Here is a 13,209-nt window from a genome sequence, read left to right as displayed (position 1 = left end):
TTACAGTACTCAGTTGGTTTGAGTTCTTATCATTAATTGAGTTTTGCTGTGATTAAATTGCTTCATTTACTCAAATGGATTAAGTTCACAGCACTCATTAGGATTAGTTTTTGAATTTAAATGGTTTGTTGCAATTGGTGTCCTCAAACAGTTTCTGTTACCCTAATGGTTTTGTTTTATAGTGTAGTTATTTTGTTGTTGATACCATATATGAATTTCTGATAATCAATCTTATCTTTTTAGTATTACTAGTAAGCATTCATTAAATATTTGTAATATTTTATTACACTATATACCATATATTCATTCTATGTGGTTATACATTTAATAATAGTACTTATCAGTAATTTACTACTTAAATATTAGATAATAATATCTTTTGTAATTAATTGCAAAAGTTACTATCATAGTTATATATAATTTAATATAAGTCAAAACAGCCAAGTATGCACTAATATAAATATGTACTAATCTCTAGATACTACACTACCTGAAAAGTCTTGTTGTCAATCCCAGTGGTAAGAGCAACAAATAATTACTTGACTTCTAGTTGATCATGTGGAAAAGTGGCAGAAGGAAGATTTTTTCCAATAAATCATCTGTGGAACTGCATCTCCATCTTTACAAATACTGCAGAAGACCTATCAGAACCCAGATGGGCCCAAGATTCTCACAAAAATCAGTCAAGTTTGGTGAAGGAAAAATTATGGTTTGGGGTTACATTAAGTATGTGTGAGAGATCTGCAGAGTGGATGATCAACATCAACAGCCTGAGGTATCAAGACATTTGTGCTGCCCATTACATTACAAACTACAGGAGGGCAAATTCTTTAACAGGATAGCGCTCCTCATACTTCAGCCTCCACATCAAAGTTCCTAAAAGCAAAGGTCAAGCTGTCCCAGGATTGGCTAGCCCAGTCACCAGACATGAACATCATTGAGCATGTCTGGGATAAGATGTAGGAGGACTGATCCTTTTTATAGTGTATCCAGTGTGTAAGTTTTTAAATATGAACTAATCCCTATTTATAAGGTATGCATCAAACAAACTTGCTATTTTCTAATATAAAGTATTAACATTTAACATTTAGTATCTTTTAAAGAGGCACTAACAACTAAAGAATAAGCAAAAGTAGATAATGAATACATAATGGAAGAAAATAGGGTACTCGCAAGAAAATATATGATTTAATATTACAATTGCCAGCCATATTATAATTTGCTGTAATTTAAACTGAAGAATTTATTAGTCAATTCTGTTTATATCTGTATTTAAGGAAACAAAAGTCTGCACTTATGTTTTGACATTAAAGTGGTTGATTTTACTGAGTCACCCAGCAGTGTTTGTTTATTCAGCCTAGTGAAAGTCAATGAGGATTCAAATTTCATTCATCAAGCCTTTCAAAACAAACACACACACGCACACGCAACACATGTATTCAGTGTTAGTGACCAGAGCGCAAACCTGAAAGGTGGAAGTTCATCTGTTCAGCCATTTATCTGATTTATGGGCTGTCGGAGGAAGCCTTCTGGTGAAAGATGAACTCAAAACAGGAACGAGTGTCACAACAACCTCGAGTGTTAATGGCTTGATTTAGCGCTGGTGAAGGGAGGAGGGTAGTAGTTAGGTTCTGATAAATGGACAGACTTTATAGATTTATTTTCTTTTGAGCTTCAAGAGCTCTTGTAACAATAAATGTTTTTTTTTTTTGTCGAAATAAATTGCATTCCATTGGGTTGTTGAGCTGAAAATAAAGTAACATAAAAACTTCAGTTGTCAAAGCAAATTTTACATTTTAATTTAGTTTAAATTTAAGAATTTTATTATTATTATTATTATCATTATTATTATTAGTAGTAGTAGTAGTAGTAGTAATATGAGGAACAACACTGAAACAAATATATATGTATAAAAAACCTTAAAAACTACAGTGTAAGCTGAAATATAAAATCAAATTCAAATTATTATCAAAAAGGATTATAGCATAAAGTGTAAAAATGCTGGTGTAACCCCAACGGTCCTACACCACCCAACCTGTTCTGAGCTCGGATCGAACCAGCGACTCTTTGCATGGGAGTCGGTTGCTCTAACAAGAAGACTAAATAGACCATGGCCTCTAGCATTTGTCACTAGAGCACCTTTAGAGGTCAGAGGTTTACCTGCACAGCATTTCACTAGCTGGCCTCTGCTACACTCACCCTTAAACATCACTCAAATCTGGGTCATGGCAACAAGGAAAGCCCGCCGGTCCTACACCCCCCAATCTGCTCTGAGCTGGGATCAAACTGGCGATCAAATTTCTGCATGGGAGCACCTTTAAGAGCTCAAAAGAGTGAGGTTTACCTGTTTATATTATCTCCCTAAGCCAAGGCGGAAATGCAGTGGTGACTGTGCTTTCGCAGTAGCTGGTCCTGTTTTTAAATCTAGGTTGATTTGGCATTTTACCAATGAAAATTGACTGTTTTAGCTATAATTTTATATTTTTCTTTGTTGTGATGTGTTTTGTGCAGCACAATGGTCAACCTCTTGTTGTGTTTAAAGTTGCTATATAAATAAAATTGACATTGACCTGCACAGCACTTTACTAGCTGGCCTCTGCTACACTGGGTTCCACACAATCTGTGATTTTTACTGGGACGATATGAAGGAATTAAGTTAACTTAAAATTTTTACTAATTTAAGTGAGTTGAACATGAAACAATTCAGTTGTCCCCTAAAAATCTCAAGAATTGTTGTTGCAACTTAACTTAACTCACTTTATTTCTATAGCACTTTCACAAATCACAATGGATTACTCATTTTAAATAGCCAACTTTGAATAAACAACAAGAAACTTTTGACCGAACCCCCCCCCCCCCAAATAATAATAATAAAAAAATAATGATAAAAAATAATGATAAAAAATAATCATAATAAATAATAATAATTCCACCATTATGTGTTCCTCATAAAAATATTGCACATGGCACAAAAAAGTGCCATTTTAATAAAGACTTTCCTTGCAAATCGATCATTTGACTTTAGGTCGCTCAAGTGCAGAGATGCCCAAACTAGGGCCCGTGGGCCAAAGTTGGCTCATGGTAACCTTTGATTTGGCCAGTCATGCCATCTGAGAATGCTTTAGAGATTGTCATTTCAAATTTAATGTAACCTTATATTTGTTTTATTTTTAAGCTACAAAAAGCTATCTGAAGCTAAATGTTTCAATGTAAATGGTGTAAATTAATCAGATTTAGATTAAAGTGTACACACGACTGATACAGGACAATGCAGAGACTTTGGTGAGCAAATCAAGGCAAAGGCAGATTCTGCTTGACTAGTGTATTCAGCAGTAAACAATATGATTCAAAGTAATGGTTTCTATTTATTATTTAATATTATGAAGTGAATTAGAATTACCTAATTAATAAATTACCAATGCCAATTTTAATTTAAAATTGTTTGGTATTTACCTCTGGCCCACGGATATCGATCATATTTGATTTTAGGTCGTTCATACGAAACACTTTGGCCAAAAGTGGGTTCAAAATAATGCAGCGATGCTCAGATAAACTGTTTAACCACATGGTGACGCTGTTAGTCTTTATGTGAGCGCTGATTTAATCCCATTCCTGCATCGCGGCCGCATTTAACTCTCATGTGTTTGCCTTGGTCCTCGGTTATAAAATAAGCAAAGAGTGAGTGAATTAAGATCAAATATGTATGATGTGTACGCGGTTGTGTGTCACTTAGTGTGCAGTTCAATAACCAGGTGAATTATTCAGGTGAAAAGTCACTAAATTAAACATGGATGAGAATCCTTGTGTTGCAAAAAACCTAAATAAACTAAAATAATAAAACAGGGGAAAGCACAAATGAATTATTCACAATAATGACTTGATTAAAGCCACGATGTATCATTATAAATGAGTATTTATTCATTTAGCAAACACTTTTATGTAAAGTGACTTACTAGCAGCTAAGGTGTTGCAACATTTTACAGATACACTGAAAAAGAATCAGTATTTTATCCAATTAAAATGTGTCTTTCATTTTATTCATTCATTTATTATCTTTTTGGCTCATTCCCTTTAATAATCAGAGGTCGCCACAGCGGAATGAACCGCCAACTTATCCAGCATATGTTTTATGCAGCGGATGCCATTCCAGCTGCCACTCATCACTGGGAAACATCCATACACTCTTATTCACACACATAACATACACAAGCAATTTAATATACCCAATTCATCTCTTGCGCATGTTTTTGGACTTGTGGGGGAGTTTAACATTGTTTTGTTTTTTTACCTAGTAATGTATTTTAAGTTAAAAAACATAGTTAAATATAAATGTTTTTGTTTAGGAGCTCAACTAAGAAATATTTATTTTGACCAAAAATAAGACAAATATGCTTTTTATCAGGTTATATAAAATTGTTCTCATGGACATAGAAAAAGTTAAGGCAAATAATTTTTTATTTAGTCAAGTGATAAAATTTAGAAAATTGTTTTTTTTAATTGGATGACTTTTTTTTTTTACAGTGTAAGTGTTTTTTTTCAATTATTTTACAAAATGTTTTTTTAATCCTACACAAATTAATGTAAATTAAATTGGCATACAAACATATAATAAGTATATAATAAATATTAGTCAAGATTTTTACATATTGATTACCATTTGTAGGCTATAGCTACTACGGTAAAACCATTTGTTGTTACCGTGGTTCAACACAAACCAAATCCAATATATTTGTGGTTCAACTGTATATGTAGTGAAACCATAGTTAAATGTAAAGAAAGGTGTTTAAACATTCAATTAAATTACTATTATACCTGATTTAAAGGGATAGTTCACCTAAAAATTAAACTGCTGTAATTTATAGTTCTCAATCATTGAAGATAGGTAACTTTTTTTGAGCAGATCAGTCAAGAAGCTGACACTGTGTTTACTGGTCATTTATTAATTATATGAAAAAAATCTATCCATCCATCCATCCATCCATCCATCCATTTATCCATCCATCCATCCATCCATCCTTCCATCCATCCATCCATCCATCCATCCATCCATCCATCCATCCATCCATCCATCCATCCATCCATTCATTTATCTATCCATCCATCCAGCCTGATCTTACGAGGAAACGTAAGTATTTTACGTATTGTCAGTTTAGTGGCTAATTCCTATGAATTTGTACAAGTTTTCAGTCGTACGATTTTAGATTTTAAATATTAGGCGTGGCACCCAACCCCACCCCTAACCCCAACCGTCACTGGGTGATGAGCAAATCGTACTAAATTATACGAATTAGATCATAGTAATTTATACGAAATAGCCACTAAATCAAAACGTTATGAATTGTCGTGAGATTGCGTTGATCTATCCATCCATCTATCCATCCATCCATCCATCCATCCATCCATCCATCCATCCATCCATCCATCTGTATGACTAGCAGTTAACTTCCATTTTTCAAAGCAAGGTTTTAGCTTGAATACCTCTTCAAAGTTTTATGGAAGCAAATTGTCATCTTGGATGTCCTGAAGTTAAACAAATTAACTAAAATGTAACATTTTTGAGCAAACTATCCCTTTAAATCAATTAAACTATTTCCCTGTATGCAGATGAGCACATGTTAGAACAACCGCTGACAAACCAGCTTCATCATAGCAAATCCAAATCCTACTTTAAATAAAGCAAGCCCCGAGGAGTCTCCAAATTGGATTACATGTCAGATAACCTTTGTCTTAGTGAAAAGAGAGAAACGTATCCATAGTGGCAAAATCCATGCCCGGCACGTTAGCAAGTCAAATGAGCCCGTGGTGCATATGCTAATGACACTTTAGATTTGCTCATGTCCTGCTCTGCGTATGTAAATGCTCTTGTTGGATGGAGAAATGTGCCATGTACATCTGGGGGAAACTGACTGGCAGTGTTGTGTTAACGTTGCCCTAAGGCGTTGGACGGTCTCCCAGTTCAGTGCTTGTAAACAGATTACAGTCGCTCTGTTTTGCGCTAACGTCTTCATTATCACACAAAGACAGTTCGGATGATTTCAATGAAACAGATGCGCTTTATTTGACTGCCGTTCCTTTTGTTGCTCGCAATTAACGTCATTAACGCTGTCATCGATGCCATGTTTGCAAATGATTAGCCACAATTTTTTGCTAGTGTGTTGAAGTCATGATTATGAAGTGTGTTATTTTTTAAAAAGAAAAGGTAAGACGTTTGAAAGGCTGATGTTTACATGACACCATTTTCAAATGTGTGTTAGTTTTGGATGCGTGAAAATGCCATCTTTTCAAAACGGAAGTGAGTGTTTTATTTATATCGTTATTGCAGAAATGTAGTTACTACAAAAACAACAAGGTCTATACATACAGGACTGTATGTACACAGTTTTAAAAACTGTATTACCACCTACTGGCCTGGCATACACAATACATGTGTTTTACAAGTGTTTTAGTTGTTTTCGTGGATCTGTGTGATCTGTATTGTCATCTGTATGCAAATGGAAACGCCAAGATGCGCATTAATTTTGAAAATGCGTTTAAAAAAATATATGCGCATAACTGAGTAGGATAATCTTTTATTCATTAAGAAAAGATGTGCATAAACTATGATAGAAACACTTTTATTGATCAAATTCCAGTATGCACATAAAAAAGTCATGTGATTTTGTTATAAAGCGATCATGTGATGGTAAAAATGTGTGTGAATGGACAAATCAGCAGGCTGAGCACACTGTAAAACATCTGAAATCTTGTTTTGGTCACTCTAAAATGCCCTAACCATTTTAGTATGTGTTAGTATTAATAATTACCTCCAGAAGAGCGTCAAGAGCTTCTGTGCTCCGTGTCCCTGCCGTCATTGCATGTCGGCATTGTCCTCTGAGGCACAAGTAATTTATTATATATGAAAAAGATTCACACAGCTTCTCCTACCACAGTAAATTCTGTTTTTACAGTTGATATTTGGCGCCAGATAATCAGGAAAGGACAATTTTGTTCTCTTTGACTCGTTGGATGGAAATGCTTCTTTATTAGCATGTCTTTAAATGTGATATTCCAGTTTTGTGCATACATTTAATTCTCTTCTTTGGATGGAAACATAACTACTGAATATAATTTATAATTAATTTATTGAATAAATAATGACTTTGGATGACAGTAAAGTTCTCAGAAAAACTAGCATAGTTAGATTATTTATTGCACAGTTTCTTCTCCTTCAAGAGTTCACACTTAGGCAATGCTTGATAATACAGTTTTTCTCAGTCGCTTTGATGCATTTCTCACAACACTATTTACATTTGCACAACAGTTAATGCATTTCTCAAAACAATTAGTCATTTGTGCACATCATAGTAGCAGTTTCTCATTCCTTTCAACAAATTGCAAATGCTTTTGGACGTGCATCAATTGCTGTCATACAGTACAACTCTCTGCTATTTATAATATTAACATTATTTTGCTTCTGTCATGTCAGTCAAAATTAACTAAACTTGTGAATGCTGAATAGTCATTCCATATAAAACTAATAGTCCTCGTTTCATTACTTGAGTCATTACAGACAAAAATGTTGAACTAGTTGTCAAAATCTGTCAATCAAATTTGATAAAAAAATGTAAATCTTTATTTTCCTGAAAAAGTCTTCTAAATTGAACAATTTCATGTATGATTTACAGAACTGTGTGTGTTGTAGGTTCAGTTCCGACATGTACTGCAATATTGTTTACAGTTGTGCACAGTGTTATGGAAGCAGATGCACAAACAGGTTGGGTAGTAGTATTAAATGTTTATTTTAACAGCAGAGCAACAGAAGGATAACAAGGGTTACGTGAATAAAGTCAGAGATGATGTTATTGTCCTTATCCTTAGCAGGATGGATGATAGGCAATGAGGAAGACCGAATTGCACACACCAGATGACTTGCAGGGAAGACAGAAAGACGACGCACACATCTCTGACTGGATATGGCAAAAACTGGACAGACTGGAAACAAACAGAGATCAGGTAAGTATCAGAATGGCAAATGATAGTTAATACGTGGAGAGTATCCGCTATGAGTCCGCTTGTAGGAACGAGCCCGGACAAAGAGTGGTGTGAGCTTTTATAGTGTGTCAAGCTGTGCATGATTAAAGCTCAGGTGATGATGGGCGCTGTGTGAAATTGGTGAAAGAGTCTGGGCAATCCGTGACATTACCCCCCTCCCCAGGGCCTGCTCCTGAGGGCCTAAACCTCCGACGCCATGGTGGTCTACCTCGTCCACGAGGTGCCGGGTACTCGGGGTGATTGGGATGGAACTCTTCCATCAGTGCGGGATCTAAGATGTCTGATCTGGAGACCCACGATCTCTCCTCTGGTCCATATCCCTCCCTGGTCTCTCTTCTGGCCCATATCCCTCCCAGTCAACGGTCAATCAGTCAATCTACTCTATTCTAGCTGACAACCATGACGCCGGGACCTTGACACTATAAATGGAGCCTTCTTCCAGCATCAGTGGGGGAGGGGGTTCCTCTTCGTGGCCAGGCTCTGTAAAGGGAATCAGAGGCGGGTGGGGAATCAGAGGAATGTGGGGTGGATTCTGTACTGGGGTGGTTGTTGTAGTTTGTTGGTGACGGGGTTGACCTGTTTCAGTATGGTGAAGGGACCAACGAATCTGGGACTAAGTTTTTTGGAGGGCAGTCGCAAGCGGATATCTCTGGTGGAGAACCAAACCTTCTGCCCAGGATTGTAGACGGGACCTGCAATCCTACTCCTATCTGACACCTTCTTGGCTCTGCGAACTGCCCTCTGGAGATGGTGATGAGCCTCGTCCCAGACCCTTTCGCTCTCCCAAAACCAGTGATCCACTGCGGGTACATCAGATGGTTCTTCATTCCAGGGAAAAAGTGGAGGTTGGAATCCCAGAATGCACTGGAATGGCGTGAGTCCGGTGGTAGGTTGCCGCAGTGAAATCTAGGCGTATTCCGCCCAGCCCAGAAACTGGTTCCAGGAATTTTGGTGACCGTGACAGAAGGTCCTGAGGAACCGTCCCACTTCATGAATCTTCCGCTCCGTCTGGCCGTTGGTTTGTGGATAATAGCCAGATGAGAGGCTGATGGTCACACCTAGGAGTCCGAAGAAGGCTTTCCATAGTCTTGAAATGAATTGGGGACCTTGATCCGAGACTATATCTTCTGGTAGACCAAAACATCGAAAGACATGGTTGAAGAGACTTTCAGCTGTTTCTAGGGCTGTGGGAAGACCTTTCAAGGGAATCAAACGACAGAATTTTGAGAATCGATCTACTATAACAAGAATGCAGGTATTACCATCAGATGAGGAAAGGTCCGTCATGAAATCTACTCCTAGATGTGATCTGGGACGATTCGGGATGGGTAAGGGATGGAGTTTGCCTGCAGGTAGATGGCGAGGACTCTTTAACATGGCACATTCTCTACAGCCTTGCACATACTTCCTCACATCCTTTGCCATGTCCCGCCACCAAAAGCATTGCGATAGCAGCGAGAGGGTATTGTTGGCCCTGGGATGCCCAGTGCCCAGAGATGTATGAGTGGAGTGGATGAGATCTACTTGTTGATTGTCTGGAATAAACTGCCAATTCGGGGGGCAGCCCGGCGGAGGTCTGGGTTCAGGAGTGGCAATGGCTGGAGGAGCAGACCATTTGATGGGACAGACAGCAATATGATCTGGAAGAATCTTGGCCAGGGTTTCAATGGTTTCTTGATGATCGTGAATTTTGGATAGTGCGTCTGCTCGGATATTTTTAGATCCTGGCCGATAGGATATGGAGAAATGGAATCTGGAGAAGAACAATGACCAGTGGGCCTGACGAGGACAGAGTCGTTTAGCATCTTTGAGATATTGTAAATTCTTATGATCTGTGATTACCTGGAAGGGATGTTTTCCACTCTCCAACCAATGTCGCCACTCCTCCAGGGGGAACTTGATGGCGAGAAGTTCTTGATTCCCGATGTCATAATTAAGACCATAAGCTGTGGAGGGCTGTGGCCGTGCATTGATTATAGAATGAACAAGAAGTTGGATGCTGCGGGTGAAGTGGAAGGACGGATATACCCCTGACTCAGAGCCTCCTGAATGTACTCCTCCATGGCTTTAGTCTCCGGAAGCGACAACGGGTAGATTCTACCTCTGGCCATTGGAGCATCTGGAATCAGGTCTATGGCACAGTCCCATGGCCGATGTGGAGGTAGCTGGGAAGCTCTCTTGGGGCAAAACACGTCCTTGTAAGAAGTTTAGATTTCAGGAATCTGGACGGATCGTTTCTCGACGGGGCTTTCAACTGACGTGATATGGACAGATAGGGGTTTATGAATCTGTAATGGAAGATCGGGGAAACAGCCTGGTGTACATCCTTCACCCCATTTCTTTATCTCTCCTGTGCCCCAAGAGAGGATGGGATCATGTTTCACCAGCCACGGGCGTCCTAGGTCCTATGATATCTATGGTGGCGCCCTCCAGAACCAGGAATTGTATCTTCTCTGTATGTAACAGTCCGATTTGGAGACTGACGGATTCACATTCACGATGAATACGTCCCTGTGATTTGATATTGTTGGTTATGGGTTGAATCGGGTAGACGTGCATTGAGGCTTCGGTGCTGAGCTGTAGTTGGCGACCTAGGGCATGCAAGATGAAATTCCCAGCTGACCCGGAGTTGATAAGGGCTGTGGCTGAAACAGAGAAAGAGTAAGTAGTTAACTGAACATTGGTAGTGAGAGGGTTCATCTTCTCAATATCAGAACTGAACAATATCCAGTCTGACATGTCCTCCGCCACCACAGTACATACACAGACCCGGGGTCAGCCTCCTCTGTCGCTCAGTGGCCGTGAGTCTACCAGCCTCAATGATCATAGGTTCTGGTTCTGGAGGGATTACTGGCTCAGATGGACGGAGAAGTGCTTGAGGTACTGGATCTGGGTCATACTGGTAGGCCTTTATACGATCAGAACATCGGAGAGAAAGTTGGATAAGTTTTTCTAAACCCATAGTATCATCTAGTGCTGCTAAGTTTGGGTTCCAATCCGAGCTGATAAGTGGTGAGGAGAGATCGCTCATTCCATCCGCTGGCAGCAGCCAGAGTACGGAACCAAAGGGCATAGTCCTGTGTGGATATTAATCCTTGTTTGAGATAGTATAGTTGTTCTCCAGCTGCTACCTCTCCATCAGAGCGACCAAAAACCTCCTTGAAATATTCAGTGATAACTTGAATGGAGTTAGTTACCAGCTCAGCTTGTTGACATATGGTCTCAGCCCACCGGAGAGCAGATCCAGAGAGAAGCGATATGATGAAAGCAAACTTAGATCGATCTGTGGGGTATAACACAGGTTGCATGTTGAATACGAGAGAACTTTGTAACAGAAATCCGTTGCACTCCTCCGCCCCGCCAGAGTAGGGCGCTAGTCAAGCCATGGGACTGGATGAATTGGTGGACGATGAAGAAGTGCTCGGTGCTGGTGGTGCATCGGGAAGTGGTGCAGATGGTAGTAAAACTCTCTTCAATGAGTCCACCAGCTCTTGAATTGGATCGGGAGTGCTCATGCTGTTAACTGTATTTGGTCCAGGCTTCTATTATGGAAGCAGACGGACAAACAGGGTAAATTGTAGTATTAAATGTTTTTTTTAACAGCGGAGCAACAGACGGATAACAAGGGTTACGTGAAGGAAGTCTAAGATGATATTATTGTCCTTGTCCTTTGCAGAACCGATGATAGCCAATGAGGAAGACCGAATGCACACACCAGATGACTTGCGGGAAAGACAGAAAGACGATGCACACACCTCTGACTGGATACAGGGAAGACTGGACAGAATGGAAACAAACAGAGATCAGGTAAGTATCAGAATGGCAAATTAATGATAGTGAATACGTGGAGAGTATCCGATATGAGTCCGCTTCGTAGGAACAAGCCCAGACAAAGAGTAGTGTGAGGTGTGTGCTTTTATTGTGTGTCAAGGTGATAGGGTGCAGGTGTGCATGATTACAGTTTTTCCCAGTTGCTTTGGTGCATTTTTCACTACACTATTTACATTTGCACAACAGGTAATGCATTTCTCAAAACAATTAGTCATTTGTGTACATCATAGTAGCAGTTTCTCATTCCTTTCAACAAATTGCTAATGCTTTTGGACATGCATCAATTGCTTTCATACAACTCTCTGCTGTTTATAACATTATCATCTGCTTATGTCATGTCAGTCAAAATTAACTAAACTTGTAAATGCTAAATAGTCATTCCATATAAAACTAACAGTCCTCATTTCATTACTTGAGTCATTACATACAAAAATGTTGAACTAGTTGTCAAAATCTTTCAAGCAAATTTTATAAAACAAATTTAAATCTTTATTTTCCTGAAAATGTCTTTAAAATTGAACAATTTCATGAATGATTTACAGACCTGTGTATGTTGCAGGCTCAGTTCCAATTTGTACTGCAATACTGTTTACAGTTATGCACAGCTCTACCTAAAGGGAGTTTATGTTTGTTGTAAATAAGGGGGTGTTTATTTTTTTGCACAATGCTGTGAATAAATTAGAATTGCAAAGAGCATCTGCAGTAAAAATGTGAAACATACATATTCAGGCCCCGTTTACACTAGTGCGTTTTAGTTTGAAAACGCATCAGTTTTGCTACGGTTACGCCATCCGTCCACACTACGCCGGAGTTCTCGAGCGCCGAAAACGGAGCTTTTTGAAAACGCTGGAGAGGCCGTTTTCATTTTAAAACGCTGCTGCTCCGTCTCAGTGTGGATGGGGAAAGACGGAGACATCTGAAAACGGAGGCGGGGCTGCAAACGTTCGCCTCTCTGATTGGGGCTTTTCCTGAATATTAAGTAGCCCACACACAGTTCAGTCTCGCATCCTCTTCTTGTAAGTTAAGACTTCGCAAGTTTTGATCAAGGCTGCAGTCTCCCCCTTCTCAGTTTGATATGGAAAACATACCGAGGACACGGGTAAATCTTCACAGGGAACAGTGTACATTATAACTTCATTCACATCACCTTCGCTACGTTGTTTCACTTTCTCAACAATAAAACGTAAACATGATTTAAGGAACTGCCTATTTTCTTTTTAATATTAGCAACTTAACAGACAGCAGAAATGTTGAGGCGCCGTGCTGCATATATAAGCGTCATCTTCACTGTGTGCATATTTATAACTAAACGGAGCCGATAACACCTGCCTCCTTTCAATTTCAGTG

General features: G+C 39.0%; 2 protein-coding genes across 2 annotated transcripts in view; one reads left to right on the top strand and one right to left on the bottom strand.

Annotated features, from left to right (window-relative positions):
* LOC147830838 (uncharacterized) overlaps window positions 1-13,209 on the top strand; it is a 688,366-nt gene that overhangs the window by 652,767 nt on the left and 22,390 nt on the right. The gene's annotated exons all lie outside the window — the stretch shown is intronic.
* The window catches only part of LOC147830837 (uncharacterized), a 217,932-nt gene continuing 212,486 nt past the window's right edge, over window positions 7,764-13,209 (bottom strand). Inside the window, exon 9 of the mRNA XM_087312029.1 lies at window positions 7,764-7,971. The gene's annotated coding sequence lies outside the window, so the exon portion shown is untranslated. The remainder of the gene's footprint in view (window positions 7,972-13,209) is intronic.

The sequence above is a fragment of the Danio rerio genome, chromosome 25, assembly GCF_052040795.2.
Source record: "Danio rerio strain M-AB ecotype USA chromosome 25, GRCz13ab, whole genome shotgun sequence".
NCBI lineage: Eukaryota > Metazoa > Chordata > Actinopteri > Cypriniformes > Danionidae > Danio > Danio rerio.
This window is presented reverse-complemented; position numbering and strand designations above follow the sequence as displayed.